Source organism: Hippocampus zosterae, chromosome 7 (assembly GCF_025434085.1).
Source record: "Hippocampus zosterae strain Florida chromosome 7, ASM2543408v3, whole genome shotgun sequence".
NCBI lineage: Eukaryota > Metazoa > Chordata > Actinopteri > Syngnathiformes > Syngnathidae > Hippocampus > Hippocampus zosterae.
The window spans coordinates 22,739,934-22,747,422 of NC_067457.1; positions in this window are offsets into that span (position 1 = coordinate 22,739,934).

Below are 7,489 nucleotides of genomic sequence, written 5' to 3' on the forward strand. Positions count from 1 at the left end.
CTTCAAATCAACAAAGTCTTTTGAACTTTTAAGGCTCTAAACTGCAGCATGAAGATGATTTATTTGCCCAGACGTCAGCAACTTGCACAAAATGGCTCCCTACTACATCAATTTACTGGTAAAAAATAAATAAATGCCACTGTGAAATCTAGATTCGCTTTTTGCCAAGGAATGAGCGGCTAAGAATTTACCCCTTGTTTGATTCCCATGACCGTGTGCCGGTGGTCTGCCCAGTCATGTCACCATGACGGCAACTTCACGTCAACGAGACGGGCTCGCGCTGTTTGAATTTTGAAAAGCAAAGAATGGAAATAATCTGTTGGAAGGTCAAACAGTCACCGTCATAAATGTTAGCATGGAACAATAAGACACTTGCCATCAGGGGCAGTATAATACAATGCTTAACTTTTGACCTTTTGCGTTCACATTTAACATTGCACGTGAAAAAAAGAATACACACACACACAAAAAAAAAGTAATGAACATAAAAAATTAAACTACTTCAGCTCGGATGTAAATAGTCCGCCGGGTCAAAACTAACAGGACAACATGGCGGATCCCCACAATTCCAAAGAATTTACAACCGCCGTGTTTTCCTCTTTGTCCGGGGCGACGTGCACGGACTTTTACGAGTGGCGGCCGTCGCCGTCGCCCCGCTCAGACCCGCCGGTTCGGCCATTTACGGCGGCGGCGGCGCTGAATGATTGGCACACCGGCCGCCATAAAGCGACCCCGCTTGTACCAGGAAGCGTAGGAGGACAAAGGCATGGAAAGCTCAGACAACATGTGCGGGAAATGTTTTCCACACGCCGCATTAGGCACATGTGGAAAATATGAGCGAATAATGCGAAAGGTCCAACCCCGCTCCAAAAAGTGAAGGCTTTAGTGTTGTTTTTTCACTTTTGGCTGCCACACAGCAACCGCCATAATAAATGCCTGCCATAATCGAGCATGGAAGCACGAGATATACATTTTTTTAATGTCTGCACCTTGTCTCATAACATTTGAGTCAGCAGTCAGTAGGGTAGTGCCGAAATCCAAAAACCATTATATCAACATTGGCACGGAAATTTGAAGTTATTAAAAAAAAAAAAAAAAGGAAAATGTTTCTCGTGTCACGTTCGCATGATGGTTGTGGTCCCAAAAACAACAACTGAACAAAATGCATGAACCAAAAACACTGACAGGGGTAGAGTGGAGAAACTAAATCTAAAACACACAAGCCCTGAAAACCCCTAATAAACTAAAATAAAATTGAAAAAAAAAAAATCATGACAGTAAAACAAAACAATGGGACAACAGCACAATGATCCAACAAAAAACGGGGGTAAAGACGAGGGAGGGGTGACAAGAACAGGTGGAAACAAAATGAAACAAAAACAAAAATGTGACAGATAACCTCCCTCAACAGAAAGATCCCAAACAGGGGATGCATAGCGGCCACAGGACTGTCTTGGTTGAGTCGCTTCTGCAACATCCCATCGTGTGGTCATCGTGGGGGGGGGGGGGGGGGGGTGCCTCTGGATTGACAGGGGTGGGGTGCTTCGGCGCTATGGTGTGCCGAACCCCCTCATACAGGCTGTGAGTGTGAAGCGGTTGGGATGGTTCTTGTTCCACGAGAGAGGGCAGGAAGGGGCGGGAGATCGACAGGTGGATCGGTGCAGCATCTGATGTGATGCAGACTTTGTATCGACTGTCATGTGGAAGAAGGAGCTGAGGCAAAAGGCAACGCTCTTGGGTTACCAGTCGATCTGTGTGTGTGTGTGTGTGTGTGTGTGTGTGTACGCTCTGCGGCAGTGGATTAACCCGTACCAGATTCTGGACATTCCTTGACTGTGTGTGTGAATGTGTGTGTGTGTGTGTCGTCTTTTGTCGTTTAAGGTGATTGACGCTATTTGCCACCATTAGACTCCGCTGCCTCATTGACCTCTGAACCCTGACGACCGGGAAAGATTTAGCGCTTGCAGCGCAATCAACACCTAAAGGTCAATGAGGGACAGCCAAGTTTGGGTGGGGAGATGGTGGGGGGTGGGTACTGTGGCTCCAGCGGAACGCACGAAGACCACTTTAAAGAGCGACAAGGGTAACGAGATACACCCTTGAGGAACACCATAAAATCCTTGCTTGTAGTTTCGTAAACGCATTGGTTAAAAGTCTGTGTTTGGGTTTCAAATCTGGGTTAGGGTTTCAAATCATGGTTTGAAGTCAGGGTTTGGGTTTTGAAGAAGGTACAGTGTTTAAAATTAGGGTTTCAAGACAAGCTTGGGTTAGCATGTCAAATTTGGATGAAGGTTTCAAGCTCGGGTTAGAGTTTCAATGCATGCTTTTAAACTGCGTTCGTCCCAGTACCAATGAAGAAGATGATGATAAAGGAATCCAGATCGGAGTTAGGGTTTCAAACCAAGAACTTTCCAAACGCCAGGAATTGCCTTTCAAGCAAGCGCTGAATGTACATGAAGGGGGAACTTTGAGCTCTGATAAATCTCAGCAGCGACTTAACATGAGGTTGATGCATCATGTCTTGCGTGGACAGTTTCAAGGTGGCCCACTGACACATGAGTCAAATACCCACACACACAAAAATTCTCCAGGCAGTAATCCCACATTGTGCACTTCAAAATGGCTGCCAATCACCATGTTATGTCATCAAGTCACGCAAAAGACCTGAAACCCTATTGCCTATTTTAGACGCTACTTGGAAACCATTACCCCAATTTTGGAATTTGTGCGTTTGTGTGTGCGCATGTGTGTGCATTTGACAAAAGTGGGAGCTTTTCTGTTCTGTCAATGGAAAAAAAATCTTTGTGGGTACCCACTGGAAGACCCCAGGGAATCCCCCCCCCCCCCATAGCCTCCTTCCCCTACCCCCGTCTACACTTCCTCAGTGAGCACATTGGCGTCACCTTGCATTTCCCGTCCGGCCGCTCGCGGGCTACACATCACGTTTTGAGTTTCCTTCCAACGGCAAAGCATCGTTTTTGCCTTTTTTGACTTGGATTGACGGCCCCCCGCCCACCCTTCGCACACCCACCGACCACCCCACCACCACCACTACCACCACCATCACCACATTTAGGCCCCCACTGTTCCTTCTACAGTACAAGCCGGTACATCACAGTTTGCTGTCCTAATGTCATTTTGAAACCTTAACCCCGTCTTGAAACCCAAATTTGAAACCCGAAGCTTTAAATGCGACCTGGGTTTGAGATTCTGTCCTCAAACTGTAATTTGAACCCCTCACCCTTGTTTGAAACACGAATTCAGTTTTAGGACCGCCAACCGAAACCTATTCTTAAACTGGAACTCTTGTTTGAAACCCTATCTATCCCTAAAGCCCTACGTTGAAACCCTAAATCTTTGTTGAGTCCCTAGCGAGGCTTGAAACTGTACGTTGAAAGCCTAAACTCTACCCAGGCTTGTATTCTTACTCTGATTGACACCCAAACTTGAAACTTGAAACCCTGTTTCAAAACAAACTGTTGTTTAAAACCCTTCCCAGGCTTAAAACACCAATTTGAGACCATAACTCTAATTTGAAACCCTAATTGGGGCTTGGAGCCCAACTTTAAAACCGTAACTTTTGTTTGGTGCGGGGGGGGGGACTCACCTCGTATGTCGTGTCATTCCCCTTTGATGTGATGACCAGCCGTTGTGACATAATGAGCTCTCGGCAGACACTTTTAAATCATGTCGGGAGGGGGGGTCATGGTGGGGTGGACTTTCTCATCTGGTTTGTGTTTCCAAGTGCAGACGGATGGAAAGCAACGCATAAAACCATCGTTATCACCCTAAACCAATGGCACTCGGGTCGAAATTGTCTGATGGACACTTGCTCTGTTTTTACTTACTAAAACACACACACACACAAGAACGGATGTCAAGTGCAGTCATGAGAGACGGCTGCGAGTTCCTATTGCAAACATGTGTAACATCCTTCCATCCCTATGTGACAGTAAAAGATGGAAAAAAAAAGAGGATCACGCATAAAAAAGACTAACTTGGCCTAGCCGACACACACATATACACATTAAACTCATACGACGTCCCTCAGGACTCCATCCTGGGGCCCCTTGTTTTCGTTTTACACTCCAAACCCTTTATGAAGTGCATGCGTGCGTGTGAGTGAGACTTCCTCCCATCACGCTTTATTATGTACACCTGCAGATTTAAGATACATTTTTTTTTCTTCTTCATTGTGCTCAACCTGCTGTTCCCGCAGATGCCGCAAATTCCTCTTGTTGCCCCAGGCGAGAGTTGGATTTTCATAGATGGGTGCAAAAAACAGGTGTACCTAATTTAGTGTCCGGTGTGTTTATTTCAAGGCTTTTTCTCAAACTGTTGCGACATTTCCTGTCAACTCTTCTTGTTCTGTGGCTTCTTATTCCACATTGAAATTCTTTCTCCTGCCTCGTCTTTGTCCACTTGTGCGAGACATTGATGCCGCTTCCTTGCTGATGACAACAGCCCCCATCCTGTGTGTCTTTGTACATAGCTTCCATTTCGCAGCAAATCTTCTCGAGAGCAGGAATGCCTCCTCGGGGGCTACAGCAGAGATGTCGCATTCTGCTCTTTTGTCTCCTCCTTTTTTTTTTTTTTTTACATCTCACCTTGTAATTGGGCATTTTAGTCCAGCCTTTTAGAGGTTATTTAGTGCCTCCCAACACCCCCCCCCCTGCTTCTCTCTCACACACACACACATACACACACACAAATGAAACGAGGACAATAGGCCACTTAAACTTTGAACCCCGGAGGGAGAAGTCAGTTTTAATCTGATGTCGGGATCTTCCACTACCATTGTCCCACTGTAGAGTAAAGAAGGGTCAGCCATTGCATCTGTACGCCATTTTGTTTGTCCAGTATTAGCTGACACACACACACTGAGGCCACCCAGGGAAGGTGGCACTGGGCCCACTTGTCTGGTGACCCCCTCTTGACCCCACAGCCCTTTTTGACATAAGACAAGAAGAGTTTTATCCATGCAAACCAGTTTTGGGGACTGTAGCGCAGTGCTAAACGTACAAGACATCCCTCAGGGGTCCATCCTGGAGCCCTTTGCGTTCATCAAAGTTAGAATTCCATCCCAGAAATTGTTAAACTTAGACATGTTTTCTTTCCTTTAATTCTTACTCTAGATGTCTTGTATTACATTCCATATGAATATAATTATTTAGCTGAGCAATTTTATGTGAAAAATCAATAATATAAAATACTTAGTAAATATTTTTTTTAAAAGAAGAAAAGCACAGTATATAACTCTTCAGCCTGAAATGATCATTTTAAGACCGATGTGCTATTGTCTGACAGCATGAATCTCACACAAAAACATCCAGCATGTGTTCGCAATAACTTACCAAAAAAAAAAACTAATTATCAATTGCACATCAAATATTTACATGCGGTACTTTTTTTTTATCATCAGTGCATCAGAAAAGAACAACAAAAACCAGAATTTGAGGACACACACTGAAATATTTCCACATTTGCATTCAGACAAATAAAAATTATGACATTTCACTGGCTGCAGACCAGCAATGTAACAATAGAGTTGATCCATCCATCTATCCGTTTTCTTATCCTCATGATGGTCGCGGGTGTGCTGGATCCCAGCCGTCTTTGGGCAGTAGGCAGGGTACACCCGGAACTGGTTGCCAGCCAATCATAGGGCACAATTAGACGAAAACCATTTGCACTCACACACACACACACACACACACATCGAGGGACAATTTTAGAGTGTTCCATTAACCTGCCAGGCATGTTTTTGAAATGTAGAAGGCAACCAGAGTACCCAAAAAAAACCCACGCCAGCACGGGGAGAGCATGCAAACTCCACACAGGACGCCCCGAGCCGGAATCGAACTAGAGTAGATCCGATAAAATATTTGACGATAATATATAGAGATAATTTGACTATAAATAAACTGTTCTGCAGTAGAAGTCGATGTATATAAAGTTTATGAAATGTAAATGGATTTTTGGAAGGGGAAAGTGCATTTTGTGTGACTAAAAGATTGCCGCCTGTTAAGCAACGCTAAAGGCTAACATCTTATGTGCATGTGGTCATTGTGCTAAGCTAGTTGGTTGGCTCTTCCTGCCAAGGAAGTTAAATGAGTAAACCAACAACTTTGAAATATATCTAGATAATGATTGTGTGGCAACTCTTTCCACCAAATTATCCTTGAAAGGGTTTTGCTGAACAAGCTGACCGCATGTGTCAAACAGTGCTATTTCCTAATCCGGTTTTAATGCTAAGCTTGTGCTTTCCGGTCGAGGAGCAGGTACCTCCGTCAAGTCGCTTTTTGTGGGGGTCGGGGGTATTTTTGCTCAACATTATAAACAACTGTCTTTTGCTGCTAAAGGATTTTCTTACTTGAGCTGAATCTCTGACTGTGAATGTTTTCACCACACGGGATTTAATGACCACGCTTGCGTGAATCCTAACGGGAAACATCACACTTACGAAGCAGTTTTTTTACTTCTGAAGGTGTTCAATTCAATACTAATCCAAATTAGGGAATGTTAGGCCTTGGCACAGGTTTCCAGCCTTGTGCCCCGCAAAATAATCCTTTCAACACTCTTCTTATCTTCGGAACAAATGTGAGCTCTTTTAATGTCAAACAACTTGAAATGAATGACTGACATTTTCTTTGTACCTATTTATATTGAATTATCTTATTTTATTTAAGTCTAAATATAGATTAGTGAGCACCTCACTTTAGCTGAGATAGTCCAATATCAAGACCTTAAATAGACAGCACACTTTCACCCAAAAAGTCAGCTGGGACAGGCTCTAGCACAGGCATGTCCAAAGTCCGGCCCGCGGGCCAAATCCGGCCCGCGGTCGAATTTCATCCGGCCCTCGGCCCCTGTCATAAAATCAGTGCCGTCTGGCCCGCAGGTTGGGCGCAATGGAAACACGTGTTGCATTGACTGAGGTCTCGTAGACTGGTGAGTGATGTTTCATAGAGTACTGCTTCCCTCTAGTGGCTAAATGAGTAATAGCATTCACTAAATGAGTAATAGCATTTAGACACTAGAGGGCATCACTCACGAGTTAACAAGACATCACTCCGTGTTTATATTGACTGATATGTCATATTTCAAATGATCCTTGCAGTTGTGGATATGTGTATTGCTTGTTCATTTCCCTGTTGTTCGAGTCAAAGGTTTTGTGACTATTGGAAAGTCATGGTGATACATTTTATGTTTCAAATCAATCAATTTGCACTCAGGAGACTTCTGTTTAAGAAAAAGTCAAGTGAATAAGCAGTTGCGTGTGATATACCTGTTTCAAATGAACCAAAAGAAATTCTTAAGATTGTTGAAATTAAAATAAAAATGGAAATGTGAAACAGACCGGCTTACTAAAATTTGTTGAACAATATTGTTGTTCAATGTAAAGAATGTCAGCCAAGGTCGGCCCCCCAGACATTTTAACACATAAAATCTGGCCCCCTTGGCAAAAAGTTTGGACACCCCCGCTCTA